Source organism: Schistocerca serialis, chromosome 5 (assembly GCF_023864345.2).
Source record: "Schistocerca serialis cubense isolate TAMUIC-IGC-003099 chromosome 5, iqSchSeri2.2, whole genome shotgun sequence".
Taxonomy (NCBI): domain Eukaryota; kingdom Metazoa; phylum Arthropoda; class Insecta; order Orthoptera; family Acrididae; genus Schistocerca; species Schistocerca serialis.
In genome coordinates, this window is record NC_064642.1 from 664310368 (window position 1) to 664330813 (window position 20446).

Here is a 20446-nt window from a genome sequence, read left to right on the forward strand (position 1 = left end):
TGTATTAATAGTAGCTAGCAGTTGAGTGGAGTTGGCTGGGCCGGTCGTGGGGAGCGATGGCAGAGCCTGAGCATTGTAGCATAAGGTAAAAGCAACCTCACGCATATGTAGTATTGTTATATCAAGTCCTATGTAAATCTTTAAAAAAATCTCTTAATAATAATCTTTCTCATATAAAGTAACTTTTGACAATCATTCATCTCAATTTAAAGAATTTACTAATTTCTCCAATCCATGTTCATTCCGATTATTGTAAAGAAAAATCAGTTGCTTCCTTTTATACATGACAAATCTATCGGCCAGCATTGCACCACTTGGCTGTGCCATGTGCCCAAAAAAAAAAAAAAAATAAAAATAAAAAAAAAAAAATAAAAAATCTTATACGAGCAGATATAATATGCGATATGCGTTATCCGGCGACCTCATTGAGGGAAGAATTTTCAATTTATTCAGTATTAATTTTGAGGGCCATGACGCAGAACTGCTGACGTCCAAAATTTACCAGTTTAAATTCACAGTCAATTATTGAGCCACAATTTTATTGAGAGATTACTCAAATTGTATTTTTGGTAGGTTATGGAATTGGGAGGTTACGCTAAATGTGAATTATAAATAATTATATTTTTTTATTGTTGGTAGGTTACGGAATTTATCTGTTGCTTGGTTAGGCTGAATGAATACGAATGTTATACTTATTGTTTTATCTGTTGGTAGGCTACACAGAATGTGAATCCTATACTAATATATATATATATATATATATATATATATATATATATATATATATATATTTGTGGGAGGTTACACTTGTCGACAACCGGCCAGGCTCGTATTTCTTTGTCAATTTCTGAGTAGTAGTCAGTTTTATATCTGCTCTTATTTACCTAATATTAAATGTAGTTTCCATCTGGCGCAACGCATTTACTAACTTGTCGCACTTTCTTTCACAGATCATCGACAATCTATTGGTCTTTGTTGTTGTTGTATTTGTTCCATTTTTGCTTTGTCTTTGTTTGATTTTGTGCTTAACTTTGACTTGTGAAAATGCCGCGAAAAACTGCTAACAGTACATCGCGATGTGTAATGAGTGAAAAAGTCGACTCGAATAATTTGACCGATAATAATAGCGACACTCAATTACAGACAATCAGTGTGTGCCGACCACAAGTAATGATTTTGTTTCATATGATGAACAAAGAAATTCAGTTATTTCCACACTAAAATTAAAGACAATTGATGACGCGACACGTTCCGATACAATGAACGCTGTCCAGTTTGACACACCTGATTTGCAAAATTTGCACAGTGCACAGATAAATGTTTCTGACGGAGATGAACAACGTAGTCAAAATATGTCAGATTTCTTTGATTCCGATGTAGTGACCAACAGCGCACATCGAATAGGCAAACCTTTTCAAGAATCAGAGAATAACCGAATGGTTACACAAAACGTGACAAATGCAGATACACCATCACACAGCACAGAGAAAAGAGTAGGTAATATTGGCATAGATCAAGTTATGGCATTATTACTACAACTTAATGAAAATCTCAAACAACAACTCAATGAATCGAACAAACAACTTAATGAAAATCTCAAACAGTCGAATGAAAAACATGACAACAATTTCAAACAACTTAATGAAAGTTTCAAACAGTCGAATGAAAACCACGACAGGTCGATCAAACAAATTAACGAAAAACTTGACACCTCTATTGAACAGCTTACTGAACAGATAACAGCCGTTGCGGAGCAATGTAATGAAACTAAAAAACAATTACGTGAGGAAATTAAGGCCTGCGCAGGAATAATAGTGAAGTGATATGCAATACACATGCTGCCACAACTAAATTACTTAGAGATGAAATCAGTGCAGTCGCTAGACAATGTTCAGAAAACGCAACACAGTTACGCGACGAGTTTAAATTAATGTCAGCTGAACTTTCACGCACACTGGATGCGAAAGTCGACAAGAAATTGGAACAACAGAACAGACAAATTGACGAACGTCTAATTAGCACTTACAAAACAGTGAAACGCGTTACCGTAGATTCATGCAGGAACAGAACAAAGTAAAGAAACAAGCAGTGAAACGCATTACCGTAAACTCATACAGGAACAGAACAGGGTAAAGAAACAAGTCATGGAAACAATTACTGCACAGAGACAGGAAGATAAGCGTAAACTGTTTAGGAAAGCAAAAACATACGTAGACAACAGCACAGTTGCAGTATAAGACGAAATCAATACTATCAAACAGTTGAACACCGAATTGCATGATGAAATCTCTGATCTAAAAACAATGACACACACACAGTAGACTTTCAGACAGTGACCAGCAGACTTGAACAATTGGAATTAATACAGGATCCCGATGCCATTAAAGTAGACGTTAAGAAATTGAACAAAACCACCTGTAAACTCCAAAAAACATATTAATGCTTTCGACACTAAAAACGACGATCAGGTAAAAGCACTGACTGAAAAATTTGATCAATTGGCCAGTCGTATTGACGTTATCGAAAATAACATTGACACCAAATCAGACGATAAGTCACCAATTTCGTTTAATCAAACACCTGAATTCTAAAACATACAGCAAACAATCAGTGAGATAGGTTCGTCTAATAATATATTACGTAGAAAATTGTCATCTTTAGAGCAAGAAGTGACAGAGATGAAAAATGCCTCAGCCTCTACCACGACACAGCATACGCCACTTTCCGAACATTTCTCCAACTCACACAGCCAGTAATTTACGGAGAGTACGAGACTTAGATTCCGAACAGACACAGACAAACAGATTATCATACAATCCAGAACCTGCTCAGACATTCAGAGACGATAATTTTGATTATGAGCACTTTCCATCAGTTAGAAAATTTAAGGTATTTAAAAATGACGGACTACAAATACACCCTTTGGATTGGATACAACGATTTACTTTTGAATTTTCACCGGCATTGCCTGTAATGCAGAAACTAAAATTTATTTGCAGCGCGTAAGTGACCTCAGGGGATTCATTACACTTCGATGAATATGTGCCGTAGACTGCACACGGCCCCGAGCCGTAGTAGTGCTATTTCATCTTTAGTTTTCTGCACTGTTGCTTTCTCTTTTACTATCCTTTATATCTATCAAAACAATTCTTCAACTATCGATCTAGCTAGGATTGGGAATGTGTAAAGAAAACCTGATATGACAAGTTTTACCGAAAGTGACAACTTTCAGTATACACTCCAGAACTACCAGCGCAATTTTAATAACAGACAAAATTTTAATCATCACTATGTACAAAATTTTCAGCAATCGCAGACACATTTTTAAAACAATAGAGGGTTTTCACCACAACAGCAACAAGACCAGATGGTTAGCATACCTAACCAACAATGTAACGTGCAGAGTCAACCAAGCTTTAATGTTTCGCCGCCTACACGTATAGCGTCGGCCCCACCAAATAGTAACGCACAGCAACAAGGAAATCAGTACGTACAGAAAATACATTTCGGTTCCAATCGCAATGCGTCGTATAGCAATGATTATTATGAAAGAAATAAAAGTAATGAGCATAGTTTTCAGTGTAACAGTCAGTCTTACCAGCAGCAGAATCATCCGCAACAGCAGATTATCATGAATGAATCAGACAGTCGGTATCATACCGAACCAAACGCGTCAGGACGAAATAACAGAACAGTATAAATAGTTGAAATGCCTCAGCATCCTCCCGCAAATAAGAGCACGTCAGAATGAATTTGACAAGATACAGTACAGGTTGCATCTTTCAGCAACGTAAGTAATACTTTTGACACACAGAATCTTGTTCACGAAAATGTTATTACTTTTGACGACATCCGAGACACACATTTACATGAAAACCAGTTATACAAAAAACTGTTTCCCACCCTGTCATTGAAGTAAAGATTGGACCATACACATTTTCAGCAGTAGTCGATTCTGGATCACCCATGTCAGTTATAAATGAGGAAACTTTCAACGAATGTAACAAAGAGAATACCTATCCTACGTTACCATTAGGCAAAACTAAAGTAAAAGGAGCAGTATCTGGTAAAGGAGTAGATGTAAAACTACAGACACACTTATCATTTTGTATTGCCGGTCATACGTTGCACTCAAATTGTTGGATTGTTCCCTTATTGATAACAGACGTTATTTTAGGTACGAGTTTTTTGGTACAATTGACTTTCAAAATTCCTATTTAATATTAAAGGATAAGAATGTACAACTGTCATTAGAATTTCAGCACGCTTTATCTGCAAATGAACAGGCAATTAATCGAACAGAGGTCTTTCCTACATCGCGTAACACGGACTGTCATTCCACATTGTTCACAGATACGTACGTACACAACTATAATACACCAGACGAAGTCGATTATCTACATCTACATCTACATTTATACTCCGCAAGCCACCCAACGGTGTGTGGCAGAGGGCACTTTACGTGCCACTGTCATTACCTCCTTTTCCTGTTCCAGTCGCGTATGGTTCGCGGGAAGAACGACTGTGTGAAAGCCTCCGTGCGCGCTCTAATCTCTCTAATTTTACATTCGTGATCTCCTCGGGAGGTATAAGTATGGGGAAGCAACATATTCGATACCTCATCCAGAAACGCACCCTCTCGAAACCTGGCGAGCAAGCTACACCGCGATGCAGAGCGCCTCTCTTGCAGAGTCTGCCACTTGAGTTTGTTAAACAACTCCGTAACGCTATCACGGTTACCAAATAACCCTGTGACGAAACGCGCCGCTCTTCTTTGGATCTTCTCTATCTCCTCCGTCAACCCGATCTGGTACGGATCAAACACTGATGAGCAATACTCAAGTATAGGTCGAACGAGTGTTTTTTTAAGCCACCTCCTTTGTTGATGGACTACATTTTCTAAGGACTCTCCCAATGAATCTCAACCCGGTACCCGCCTTACCAATAATTAATTTTATATGGTCATTCCACATCAAATTGTTCCGCTCGCATACTCCCAGATATTTTACAGAAGTAACTGCTACCAGTGTTTGTTCCGCTGTCATATAATCATACAATAAAGGATCCTTCTTTCTATGTATTCGCAATACATTACATTTGTCTATGTTAAGCGTCAGTTGCCACTACCTGCACCAAGTGCCTATCCGCTGCAGATCTTCCTGCATTTCGCTGATATTTTCTAATGCTGCAACTTCTCTGTATACTACAGCATCATCCGCGAAAAGCCGCATGGGACTTCCGACACTATCTACTAGGTCATTTATATATATTATGAAAAGCAACGGTCCCGTAACACTACCCTGTGGCACGCCAGAGGTTACTTTAACGTCTGTAGACGTCTCTCCATTGATAATAACATGCTGTGTCCTGTTTGCTAAAAACTCTTCAATCCAGGCACACAGCTGGTCTGATATTCCGTAGGCTCTTACTTTGTTTATCAGTGCGACAGTGCGGAACTGTATTGAACGCCTTCCGGAAGTCAAGAAAAGTAGCATCTACCTGGGAGCCTGTATCTAATATTTACTGGGTCTCATGAACAAATAAAGCGAGCTGGGTCTCACACGATTGCTGTTTCCGGGATCCATGTTGATTCCTACATAGTACATTATGGGTTTCCAAAAACGTCATGATACTCGAGCAAAAAACAAGTTCTAAAATTCTACAACAGTTCGACGTCAGAGATATAGGTCTATAGTTTTGCGCATCTGCTCGATGACCCTTCTTGAAGACGTTATGCAAATGATTTCTGATAAAGTAAAACAAAGCAGTGCAAATACAGACGACGAACGTACGTAACTACTCAAAATTCTTTTACAGCAAGCTCCAGTTTTTGACAACATCCCTGGTACTATGTCCGGTTTTATGTATGAATTTCAAGTTAAACAGCACGATACATTTAAAGCCAAACATTATCCCATTCCATATATACACAGAGAACAAGTTAAGAAAGAATTGCAAGCTATGCTTGAACAAGGTATTATTTAACCGGCAGTAAGTCCGTACATAAACCCGCTCCATATTGTTAAGAAAAAGGATGGATCATTTCGCCTCGTACTTGATTCGCGTCATGTCAACGAAATTATTATTAATGAAACAGACCGCCCACAAATACTAGAAGAACTTTTACAGAAATTTCATGGTACTGCTAATTATTCCACATTTGATTTGAAATCGGGATTTTGGAAAAATCAGCTCCATCCGAACTGTAGAAAGTACACAGCATTTCTCTATTTTGGTGACTGTTATCAGTTTTGCAAATCAGCGTTCGGTTTAACAATTTCTTCAGCAGCATTTATTCGCGGTTTGAATACTATACTTTCGATAGAACTTAAAGACAGAATCACAACATATGTAGACGCCATCCTTATCGCAGAAGCTAATTGGTCTGAACACAATTTGATTATGGAACAACTGTCGCAAACTTTTCGTGCACAAGGACTGACAGTTAATCTTAGCAAATCACACTTTGGCAAAACTTCTATAAAATTTCTTGGACATGTAATTTCAGCAGAATTCATTGCTCCTGACCCGGGAAAACTTGAAGCTTTACGTGACATTACTGTTCCAACAACGAAGAAACAACTACGCAGCTTTCTGGGTTTAATTAACTTTTTCCGTAAATTTATTCAGTCCTCTGCTTTAGACACCCCTAGATTATGCCAACTGACGGGTAAAAACGCTGTTTGGTCCTGGGATAGCGAAGCACAGTCTGAGTTTGTTAATCTGAAATATGCCTTGTTAAATGCACCACTTTTATCACACCTAGATCGAACCAGAAATTTTTCCATTGCCACCGACAGTTCTAACACCCCTTTAGGCGTACACATTTTCCAGGAAATTGAAGACAGTACTACGGTAATCAAAAACATCGCTTTTGCAAGTCGAATTCTGTCACCTGCTGAACGCAATTATTCTGTTACAAAACTTGAAACATTATTTGTTGTATGGGCATTTACCAGATTTAGGCATTTTCTTCATGGAAGACATACCACCGTTTACACAGATCATAGAGCTATACAGTTTTTACTTTCCGATAAATTTACACACGACAGGTTAAGCCGATGGAAACTTAATTTACAAGAATTTAAATTTGCAATTATTCACATTCCCGGTACACAAAATATTGTAGCAGACGCACTATCCGGCTCTCTCAGCAACAATCAGCAAGACATCGCATCCAACTTCAGGCAAGCAAATTCTAGCGTCATGTATATTCAACAAGTTTCATTTGAAATTTTCATTTCGTCGTCATTAGGAGACATAGTACAAGAACAAAACAAAGACAACGTGTGGAAAGAAATTAAACACCTTTGGCTAGTTAGGAATAACGTTACCATTAGAAACCATTATACTGCACGTAAGAACATTCTGTTTTGCCACTCTCATCCTGACAGCAACAATTGGTTATTATGCATTCCTGACGAACTTGTTAACAAATTAATTTGGTATACTCATTTAAGTTACGCACATTACGAAGCCAGAAAATGTATTCTTATACTGAGACAGAACTGTTATTTTGCGAACATGGAGAAACGTATTCGACGAGTTTTAGCGTCATGTAAAATCTGCCAGAAAGCTAAATCAGACACGACTTCACATATTTCTCCGTTACATCCCATTGTACCCGTTAAATTGAGACATATGACCGCTGTAGACATTTTTAGTCCGATTCCCAGATCTAATAGAGGTTCTTGTTACATCTTTGTCGCTGTTGAACTCACTTCGAAATTTGTTACCTTCACTCCGTTACTAAAACTACTGCTAAATCTATTTCGACTGCATTTCTAAAACAATTTCTAAGTCATGTACGGCATGTATTGAAAGTAATTTCCGACTATGGACCACAATTTTGATCTGTAGTATGGACACGTATGTTACGAGCAAAAAACATTTCTCCGATCTATATATCCAGGTATCACGCTTTTTCGAACGCTTCTGAACGACTGATGAAAGAAATTGGTAAAGTATGTAGAATATACTGCCATAAAAGACATATTTACTGGGATACACACATTCTCTCATTCCAGGATGTAATTAACTCCATACCAAATGAATCTACTATGCTACCTCCGACTGTTATACTGAAAAATGTTGAACCACCTAACAAAATTAAAGAATTAGTATCTTTTCCTACATCTCGTCGACTACGCCACCATGAAATAATCGACATTGCCCTCAACACAAACGTGCCGCAGAGCGCCGGAAAAGACAGCAAAAGCAGGTTTGTACACGCCATGACTTTCACATTGGACAGAAGATAATAGTACTCACACATCATTTATCCAACAGAGGAAAGAGTAGATGCAGTAAATTTGAGCTTCTATACGCAGGTCCATAAAGAATTCGCAGCATTCCTCACCCCAATGTAGTACATGTCGAAACTATGAGAACCAGAAAAAGCAAAGGCAATCACCATGTCTCCAATATTAAACCCTTTATTGAAGGAACATACTTTACGATTTATCACACTGTAATGCCATTTCCTGATATATATATGACCACTTAAGCAATTATATCTGTGTGACTACTTACTGATGATGATTAAGTTTTTTCTTGGCAAGTGCCCGGCAAGGTAAGGTTAGCAGGTCACTTTTCTTGTCGTTACATATCAGACCGTGCACATTTTCCATTTTTTTTATGTGTATGATTGTTTTCCTATGGAAAGTGGAATTTTTCTCTGTATGCACTATGAAATCTTTAAATGTAACAAACACCAGTTCACTTTGATATTTCTGTCTTATGATACCTCAATATTTTGACTATTCTAGATTTTTAGGTACTGCATTATGATATTTTGTGTAAATTTTTTGCACTTAAAAATTGTCTATGCTTTTGACCTAATACGTTTTCTGTCACGCTATGCTGTATGCTTAGTCATGTCACTAGAAACAAGTTTTCATTTAATGGGTATATGATTTAAACGCAAGATATTAATCCTTATTCAACGTTTTCAGAAAGCAATATCGTGTAAAAGAAATAAATTAAACAAACCGCAGTGGTTTACTAAGAAATGAAAATTTCACCATTGGTATGAACGAAAGAAAATGCAATACCTCGTCATGAAGAGTAAATGGATCAGAATTAACAAGCACCAACTAGAACATTGTATACACACTGTATAATAGCAGTCTTAACCAATTATTTTTCTTTCAGAATACGACGCGATTGAAGCAAGCTCTCAGACAGAACTACACATGTTATTTTTAGTGATGAAATACGCTAGCAGTAAGAAACTCTATACTATGAATAGTTGTATGAAGTAAATGGTAATATGTATAATGAAGGGTTTTTTTTTTGCAGATGATAATAAAAGATGATGAATAATTATATGAAGAATATGGTAATATGAATAATGGAGTTTTTCTTTGCAGATGATGAAAATGATGAAGTTATGGTAACAGGAATAATGATAATGATGATAATGATGAGGTTTATATATTTTGCATTAGTTAGGAGATGCTATGTAGTTATTTAAGTATTTGTTGCAGTTCCTTTTGGCAGTATGTCTTATGTCGCATAGTTTAATGACAGAATGTTTTGGGAAAGACAGCTAGAGTACGTGCATATTAAGTACACGTTTCATTACCTGTTAATTCGAAGTTTAATTCTTTTCAGCATAATATGAATACATTTCTTCATTCAGCTCAATAATCCACTTTGTATTTTTTCCAGGAGAAGCTTTTCATGATTCTAATATGTTATAAGCACTTAATTATTAAATCTGTTATAGTACTTGTATTTTTACCCAGTTGTGTCTATCATTTATGAATGTGATCACAAATACTGTACTTGTTTCATAACCATGCTACAGCTGACTCATGACAAATGATGGTATTAATCCTTATTTCCACCAATAAGTCGAAAGCAAATATTTTCATGCCCCAGTAATTAATTATCGATCCCAACGCAATGCATTGCTAGCACAAAAAAAAAAAAACCAGTCGCAACTATTACCAGTATACAACTAAAAAATTCTATCAGTTTAAGATATTACTTTTCAATGCATTATGGGAACAGCAGTGATACTGTGGTCATCTTCAGACCATTGAGTAGGTTCCTACTCAATGGTCTGTAGATGACCACAGTAGTGGTCGAAACCGGTCACCTTGTTAAATAAATCGTGATCAAGACTGTTTTTAATTGTAATTAGTTTAAGATATATTTTTAGTCGTAAATATAAAGCAAATTTTTCTGTGTGTTGATTCCATTATGTCTATGTATTATTGGACTACCGACCTTGAGTAATAGTTAACAATGTCTTACATTTTAAATATGTCTTATGTCACTTACGTGATATCGTATATAAACACCAGTAGCTTGCTGCTACACTCACTAACTCCTGTTTTGAATGATGACTTGTGAATAATACTGAATAATGTTTTGTAAAACCATATGAATACTTTGTAACTGGCCAATGAGTGCCAATAATTACTGCAATCAGATGAGTTATGAATAGTGTTTTGTAATACTCAATACTTGCTACATGTTTAGTAACTGGCCAATGAATGCCACTGATTACTGTAATGAGATGTCTGATGATGCCAATGATTACTCTAATGAGATGACATGATGCCAATAATTACTGTAATGGGATGAGCTATGAATGATGTTTTGTAATACTGCATAAATGGTATGCCAATGATCATTTTAATGAGATGACTTGTGCATAAATGGTATGCCAATAATTACTGTAGTGAGATGACTTATCCAGAAATGCTATACCAATGATTACTGTAATGACATGACTTATGCATAAATGCTATGCCAATGATTACTGTAATGAGATGACTTACGAATGACGTTTTCTAACACTGCATAAATGAATGCCATTAATTACTGTAATGAGAAGACCTATGATGCCAACAATTAGTGTAATTAGATGACTTATTATTAACGTTATGTAATACTCCATACATAGTACATAAATGTTTACTAAATGGCCAGTGAGTGCCAATAATTATTCAGATCGACACTAATGTACTTCTGAATGACGATTAGCATACGACTTAATGTCCTTCACCTTCTGACCTAATTACCAGCAATTATTGCAATATTTGTATGTCCTGTCCATCCTCATGATCATGGAGCACTAGATTTGCTTTCTGCACTAATTCAACGTTGACGTAAGAGTATGGATTCTACAAGAATGTGGTGTTGACATATCAAGCTGTTTACCACCTTGAACGATGGAGATGTCATTATGGTCCTACTGTTCGGTGTTCCTAATGTACTACCAAAACGATAACATAGAATATTAGTACAACATTTCAGTGTCTTGGCTACACTGATAAATACTTCTGGGAAGAGAACTTCAGATTGTCTCACTTGGTGTTGTGCTTGTGTAGAAAGATATGGACTTTTAGTGCAGCTACGTGAAACCCAATGTGCTACAACCATGATGCTATCCTTCCCATTCCTTTCCTAGTTCTTGAAAATGTTAGAGACTTATACAGTGTGTATGCACTTTATTTCATTTCCTGATGTATTCAGTTGTTGTAAAAATGCTAAAGACTTTTACAGTGCGAGTGTAATTTATTTCACTCCCTGATATATTTAATTCATGTAAAAATACTAAAGACTTTTAAGGTGCGTGTGCACTTTATTTCATTTGTTAATGTACTCAGTTCTTGTAAAAAATGCTTAAGACTTATACAGTGTGTGTGCACTTCATTTCATTTGTTAATGTGATCAGTTCATGTAAAAATGCTAAAGACTTCTACAGTGCATGCGCACTTTATGTCATTTGTTAATATATTTTGTACCCATTGCGTATACTTTTTTCTTTTCTCAATATATTCAGTACTCAGTGTGTGTGCACTCTATTTCATTTCTTACTATGTTCTGTACTTATATTATTTATCAATAATGTTATATATATATATATATATATATATATATATATATATATATATACTCTGTGACTGTAGACTTAGTAAACTAAATAGATTACAGAAAAATTTGTTGCTCATGGCAGGTCCAATTGACTCACCATCGCTGCCAAATTTTGCTCCCCCCCCCCTCCTCCAGCAGAGGGTTATGTAAGAGGTCCATGATTAAGGAATTTCTTGCTAGCGCATTCGACCAGATGTAATTTCGATGGATTGCTCGCGCTGCCTGCGATATGTAAGCTATAAGAGAATTTCAGACCAAAGAGCAGTGTTGACTGCAGTAGGAACTGTGTAGCAGTAGGAGTAAGTAGTTGCTATCAGTTGTATGTGTGGAGTTGGCTGGGTCGGTCGTGGGGAGCGATGGCGGAGCCTGAGCGTTGTAGTATAAGGTAAAAGCAGCCTAGCGCATATGTAGTATTGTTATATCAGTTCCCATGTAAATGTTTTAAAAAAATCTTTTAATAATAAACTTTCTCATAAAAAGTAACTTTTGACAATCATTCATTTCAGTTTAAAGAATTTACTAATTTCTCCAATCCTAGGTCATCCTGATAAATGAAAAGAAAAATCAGTTGTTTCTTTTTATACATGACAAATCTATTGGGCAGCACTGCACTCGGCTGTGCCACAAAAATTTCTTATAGGAGCAGATATATATGCGTTATCCGGCGACCTTACTGAAGTAAGACTTTTCAATTTATTCAGAATAATCTTTCAGGGCCATGACGCAGCACTGCTGACGTCCAAAATTTACCAGTTGAAATTCATAGTCAAGTACTGAAAGGTTATAAGTGAGCCACAATTTTTTGTTGAGAGATTAGTCACATTTTATTATTGATAGGTTACTGTTGGGAGGTTTCGGAACTTTTACTGTCGGGAGGTTACACTAAATGTGAATATTATTCATATTATTTATCTCTGGGGAGGTTACAAAGTCACTAGTTCAGTTTGTCTTGATCCTTCATACGCTTAGCTAGATTATTAAAATATGGAATCCCAAGATGTTTCGAGATAGATTCTGCTACCAACGTGGTCATTTTACGTAGACGAGAGCAAAAATATACTCCGTTCGAGCATCTCGTAAGATGTGTACAGCCCTGTAAAGCGCACTTTGGCCACCTGTACAGTGCAGGGCATCGGTTATATTCATAACAGATTTCAGACGCTGAAAGAGAAGTTGTAGATTCAGATTTTTCACTTGAGGAGGGAGAACTTTGGCGTCCTAAGTAGGAAGATTGTGAGGACTTGATCGGAGACTATGCTGAGCTTTTGACATCAAGATGAATCAGTGGAACTCGTAGATGAAAGGGTGCAAGTATTGGAACAGGGTCTTAAAGCATTTTCCAGCTTTTTCTCCTCGTTAAAATGACCTTCGCTTCTGACACAATGTGACTCTTCTGTTTGACTTGGTCAAATTACAGTCCAAACTAGTGGCGCGTGTTCGTTGACAACTCATCAAAGTGGCTCAGAGTTGTTTTTTCATACACTCATTTTATGGCTCATTTATTTTATTTTAACGAACTGTACAAAAGTGCCAGGTATTTGTTAGAATCTTTGAATTATGGTCAATATGGCTGGGAACTAATGGTGGGAATTCGGATTGGCCTCAAAAGTGGTTTTGCTACGTTTCTCTGGTTTCTTTCTTTTGGGATGGCAGAGACTGGCCAACGAGAAATAAATTCCGCGTATGATAGAATAATGTCAATTGGGAACCACTGGTAGATCCAAAAGAACTGTTGATGAATCCGTCACACGTAAATTTGGGCGTAATCAAGCGGTTTATTGGAGGCCTGACGTAGGTGTCGGCGGCATTCAGATACCTCCTTGGAGTCTTTCTCAAACTGAGGCAAAGTTAAAAGCCGACGTTTTTGTGGCACAATAGATCAAGAAGTCCTTGTCATACTGGAAATTTCCAAGTACGAACAGCGAGGAGGATATAGTTGTTGTAAATTACCTTGTCGCCGTCGTTTGGGCTGTTACAAGGGCGAGAACTATGTGGAACTGTTCAAGGCTACTGTGAAGAACATTGGCGTGGTGAGACGCACGGTCTCTTCCACGGTGTATATTACTGACGCTCATCTAGTGAACATGGGGTCGTTATCGGAAACGCAAAGTGAACCCTTTTAAAGGCATACAGGACTCTGAACATCGCTACCAGAGACAGTGTAATGAAAACTTATTGGTAAACTAGCTCTGGAGACAGATTCGGAAAGGGGTCTAGAACAGAGTCCAAAGTCTCAAAAACTTGCTGACTTCTAATTTACATGTGTCCACGTTTCATTATGTATTTTAGTGAAATTTAATAAATACGATGATATTTGACACAGGGAAAAGACGTTTCCCAGCTTTCGCGATTGGAAGCGGGTAAATTTCAAAATATTACTGGATTATTCTTAAAACCAAAGTTTGAGATTAGTAATTGGTACTTTTTACTCTTCTGAGATGGAAGGAGCTAGAAAATAAAATTTACAACCCAAAGAAATAAATTCTGACACAATGTCTTAACTTATTTCAATATCAACGTGATGACAAAACGTACAAGTATAATTTCGGAGGCGACATTTTAGTAAATATTTGTTCAATCAACATTTTTGTGAAACAGATCAACCGATACTCCTTGCTGATAACCCATTTCTCTAGCAGAAAGCAGTAAAGTAAAAAGCTGCGAGATATTTATGGAGGCATACAACGTATATGAAATAGACAGGAGGCGGAGTATGCATTTCAGTCGACAAAAATTGAGCCTGACTGAGAATTCATCTGGATCCGTGCAACAGGTCTTGCTAAACTCAGTTATTAGATAGTTTAAGAATCACTTAAAGTAAGTTTACACTTAGTAACGCAGAAATACCAAGATGACACAATAATACTTGGAGGCAAATTTAACCTATTGAGTATAGACTGAGATGTCTATGGATTAATTTCAGGTTGTTCAGACAGGTAGTCTCCTGAAATGCTATTGAAAGCGTTTCGCGAAAATTGTATGATCAGCCAGTTCGGCAGCTCTCGCGCAGTGGAAATATTTTACACACTGCATTCTTATCGACAGTGTCGGTATAGCTACAGGATAGTTTTATTCATTGTGGTTTAATAACAAAATTCGAAAAATGATGATGAAGCAAAGACTGCTGCACTCCCGTTTCAAAAAACAACGCACAAATGACGACAGGTAAAATTTAATAGATATTGGAGCGCATGTGAAACTTAGTAAAAGGTCTTTCTGAGAATCCGAGAAAATTCTTGTTGTATGTAAAATCGCCAAGCGGCGCGAAGCTTCAGTCCACTCAATCGTTAACCAGTCGCGTGTGGCAACAGAAAACAACAAAAGGAGCGCTGCAGTTTAAAGAAAAATGTCATTAACACAGAAGGATCGTACAAAAGCACAATCGTCTGCTCGTCGTAAAGACATCCATAGTGAAGAAATAGTAATAGGCGTACCTGGCTTAGAAAGCAAGTCACAGAGTTGAAAATAAAGAGTCGCGAGGACCAGAAGTTCCATGCGGCTTTTCGCGGATGAAGCTGTAGTATACAGAGAAGTTGCAGCATTAGAAAATTTCAGCGAAATGCAGGAAGATCTGCAGCGGATAGCCACTTGGTACAGGAAGTGGCAACTGACACTTAACATAGACAAATGTGATGTATTGCGAATACATAGAAAGGAGGATCGTTTATTGTATGATTATATGACAGCGGAACAAACACTGGTAGCAGTTACTTCCGTAAAATATCTGGGAGTATGCTTACGGAACGATTTGAAGTGGAATGACCATATAAAATTAATTGTTGTTAACGTGGGTGCCAGGTTGAGATTCATTGGGAGGGTCCTTAGAAAATTTAGTCCATCAACAAAGGAGGTGGCTTACAGAACACTCGTTCGACCTATACTTGAGGATTGCTCATTAGTGTGGGATCCGTAGCAGGTCGAGTTGACGGAGGAGATAGAGAAGATCCAAAGAAGAGCGGTGCGTTTCGTCACAGGGTAATTTGGTAAGCGTGATACCGTTACGGAGATGTTTAGCTAAATCAAGTGGCAGACTCTGCAAGAGAGGCGCTCTGCATCGCGGTGTAGCTTGGTTGGTTGGTTGGTTTGGGGAAGGAGACCAGACAGCGTGGTCATCGGTCTCATCAGATTAGGGAAGGACTGGGAAGGAAGTCGGCCGTGCCCTTTCAGAGGAACCATCCCGGCATTTGCCTGGAGTGATTTAGGGAAATCACGGAAAACCTAAATCAGGATGGCCGGACGCGGGAGGTGTAGCTTGCTCGCCAGGTTTCGAGAGGGTGCGTTTCTGGATCAGGCATCGAATATATTGCTTTCTCGCTATTTATACCTCCCGAGGACAACACGAATGCAAAATTAGAGGGATTAGAGCGCGCACGGAGGCTTTCCGGCAGTCGTTCTTTCCGCGAACCATACGCGACTGGAACAGAAAAGGGTGGCTTGCAAAGTATAAATGTAGATGTGGATGGGATCCGAAATCGGTTTTGCAGAGAGTGCTCCACGGCAGTGGCCCCGCAGTGAGATTGCACTTATTGCAATTTTCTCGCCCAGCGTAAAGTTCCAACCGTATTTGACCCTTGTGCATGAAGGTGTAAAAGAACGGACGAGCAAAATTACAGACCAACATCCATAAAAGTGGTTTGCAGTAGAATATTTGAACAGATTCTCAGTTCGAAACGTGATAATTTTTCCTTGAGACAGAAAAGCTCCTGTTCTCAATTTAACACAGATTTAGAAAGAATCGATCGTGCGAAACTCAGCTTGCCCCTTTCCTTACATGATCTCCTACGAATAATGGATACAGGGCAGTAGGCTGGTTTCATATTCCTAAATTTCCGGAAAGCATTTGACGCGGTATCCCCGCCTATTAACAAAGATGTGAGCATACAGAAGAGGTTCCCAGACATGTGAGAGGCTTGAAAACGCATTAAGTAACAAAGCCTAGTACGTTTCCTTTGACCGCGAGTGTTCTTCAGAAACGAGAGTATTGTCAGGTCTGCACCAGGGAAGTGTGATAGGACCGCTCTTAATTTCAGTGTACATAAACAATCTGATGAACAGTGTGGACAGTACTCTGCAGCTGTTTACTGATGATGCTGTGGTATGCGGAAGGATAACGTCGTTGACTGAGGATGCAAGATGACTTAGACAAAACTCTAATTGGTGAGATGACAGACACCTTGCTCTTAACTTAGGCAAACGAAGTTAATTTATGTGAGTAGGCAAAATAATCACGTTCGAATACAGCATTAGAAATCTATCAGTACTGCTTGACGCACGCACATCAAATGGTTCAAATGGCTCTGAGCGCATCTGAGGTCATCAGTCCCCTAGACTCAGAACTACTTAAACCTAACTGACCTAAGGTCATGACACGCATCCATGCTCGAGGCAGGATTCGAACCTGCGACCGTAGCAGCGGCGCGGTTTCGGACTGAAGCGCCTAAAGCCGCTCTGCCACAACGGCCGGCGCACGCACATCGATCAAATATCTGGTTGCAACGTTGTAAAGCGATATGAAATGGAAAAGTACGTATGGACAATAGCAGGTAAGACGAATGGTCGATTTCGGTTCATCGATAGAATTTTAGGAAAGTGTGGTTCATCTGAAAAGGGCACGTCTATTAATTTGGGTCGAAGGGTGGGAGGGGTCCAGCAAAATACCACCAAATTTCGTTTGAATGTATGGGGGTGATGTGTAATGAAAATCTCAAAACGTTTTAATCCATAGAACTTACCTAGATATAGTGGATCAGATTTTGTTTTACAAATTTAATCCCTAAGCTAGACAATATTACAGTGACCACCAGTTTTTTTGGCCTCTTTGAAACGAATTGAATGGTTTACACTTGTGCATGCCCGGCTTTTCCCATTTTGGAACATTCATTCGGGCGCCGCGGCACTAGAGATGAATGCGTGTCAGTGAGTCTGCCGTGATATTCTGGAACGCATAAAAAGCCGATTTTATTCTGTTCAACACGAATTTCTACATCTACGTCTTCATGAATACTCTGCAAATCACACTTCAATGCCTGGCAGAGGGTTCATCGAACCACCTTCACAATTCTCTATTGTTCCAATCTCGTATAGCGCTCGGACAGAACGAACGCCTTAATCTTTCCGTGCGAGCTCTGATTTCACTTAGTTTATCATGGTGGTCGTTTCTCACCGTGTAGGTCTACGTTAGCAAAATATTTTCTCGTTCAGAGGAGAACGTTTGGAATTTCGTGAGAAGATACCTTCGCAACGAAAAGTGCCTTTGTTTTAATTATGTCAATCCCAAATCCTGAATCATTTCAGTGACACTCTCTTCCCCATTTCGCGATAATACAAAAAGTGAACTTTTTCAATGTACTCCGTCAATCCCATGTAGTAAGGATCCCACATCGCGCAGCAGGACGGATAAGCATAGTGTAGGCAGTCTCTTTAGTACATCTGTTACATTTTCTAAGCGTCCTGTCAATAAAATGCAGTCTGGTTGGCCTTCCCAACAACAATTTCTATGTGCCCCTTCCAATTTAAGTTGTTCATAACTGTAATTCATAGGTATTTAGTTCAATTTACGACCATTATATTTTACTGATTTATCGTGTAACGGAAGTTTAACGGATTCTTTTTAGCACACTTTTGGATGACCTCACACTTTTTGTTATTTAGGGTCAACAGTCAATTTTCTCACCCTACGTTTGTATCACAACTTTTACAGTGCGTTTGTTAAAGAGCATGCCTACGAGATGAAACACACGTGCTAGCAAGTTGATCGTTTGTGGGAGAAAGCAAAGCTGAATGTCACCGAGAAGAATTTTCATAAAATGGTTCAAATGGCTCTGAGCACTATGGGACTTAACATCGGAGGTCATCAGTCATCTAGAACTTAGAACTACTTAAACCTAACTAACCTAACGACAGCACACACATCCATGCCCGAGGCAGGATTCGAACCTGCGACCGTAGCGGTCGCGCGGTTCCAGACTGAAGCGCCTAGAACCTTTCGGCCACACCGGCCGGCAGAGTTTTCATAGTGATCGTTCAAATCAAGATATGGAAAAGCTACAGAATCATACAGATTAAAACAAGGTAAAAACAATGTTATTTCTCATCTGCAAAGTAGCTAAAGGATTAATAAGAGCTGATGTGTAGCGCAATATTACAACATAATGTCAATATTTCAGGAATCCATAAAAATAGTTGATCCTGTTTTCGTGAAGCCTATTTGTAGGAATGTTTCTGTCTGTTTTTCCATCCGAATACTAGTTAGGGCTGGTATGTTTAAGATAAAGTGCTTTTAATCACGCATTATAAGCAATGTTTATGTACTTTCTAAATAATACATGTTTTTATTAAAGTGTTCTAATCAATGTTCCATTAAGCAGCGGCTGCACACCCGAAACTTTTGGAACTGTTCTAATCAAGGTTTAAAACTAACTTTAAAAATATCATTTATAGGATTTTTACACAACTTTTGGGGCAAACGTCATATCATGGGGAGGGCACGTCCCACCACCTCTCACTAGATCTCAGCAAGGGAACAGGGGGAGTCCAGGTTCATGAAAAAAACTTCACCTAACTAACGGACTTCTCCAAATGAGTCCGGAAAGAGAACACTAGTGCAATCCATTCTTGAGTGCTGTACGAGTGTTTGTGATTCTCACCAGGTCGGACTAGAGAAATACATCAAAACAATCAGTTGCATGCTGCTAGATTTGTTACCGGTAGATTCAATCATCGGGTGAGTGCTACAAAAATGTTTCAGGAACTCATATGAGGTTCCCTGGAGGAAAGACGACTATCGTTTCGGGTAACGCTACCGAGAAAATCGAAAGAACCGGAATTTGAAGCTGATTGCACAGTGATTCTACCGCCACCGACGTACTTTTCGTATAAGGACAGCGCAGATAAGACATATTAGGGCTCGTTTTCCCATCGCTCTGTTTGATTGTGGAACAGGAAAGGAAAACGGCTATCAGTGGTACAAGCTATCCTTCGCCGTGCAACATACGATGGCTGGACAAACAGTTACAGTACAGCAGAAATCACTCCGTTCCCTATAACAATAACTTATTTCTATCAGAGAAGGAGCTGAAATACTAGTTTCTTCATCAAAACAAAGCTAATCCCTCACTATTTTTCAGAGAGTAGCAACGCAAGTCAAATGGACAGACTGTGAAGAAGGACGTACCTTAACGCTGGTTGGTTTGGAACACCTCTTGTGTGGACCTGCCTACAGCAGGGCGCGTCGACCTGCCCATATATACTGCCATACTCGCTGCTGGATGACTATCTTCACAGCAAGGGTATTACCGGTTTTCTTATCATGCGTGCTAACGAGCTGTCATGGTGCCCTGTATTTATAACTGTTAAGACTTGTTGTTCTTGAGGAAGGAGCGGCTATAATTATGTGAGTGATGGGATGGCGTACGATACTTGCGCAAAGATACTAAATTTAAACGACACTTTTCCTCTATGCAAATATCCGCAGTACGAAAAGCTATCTCAATACTGAAAGGAGCTTGCAGGTTTCTCGGAACGAATGCCTCGCTATATTGCAGAGCCTTACTGA

At 38.5% G+C, this 20446-nt stretch overlaps 1 protein-coding gene across 1 annotated transcript in view; it reads right to left on the reverse strand.

The window, feature by feature from the left end:
- The window catches only part of LOC126481432 (glucose dehydrogenase [FAD, quinone]-like), a 63329-nt gene extending 43133 nt beyond the window's left edge, over positions 1-20196 (reverse strand). The window contains exon 1 of the mRNA XM_050105181.1: positions 20066-20196. The gene's annotated coding sequence lies outside the window, so the exon portion shown is untranslated. The remainder of the gene's footprint in view (positions 1-20065) is intronic.
- Between the last annotated feature and the right edge of the window lie 250 nt (positions 20197-20446).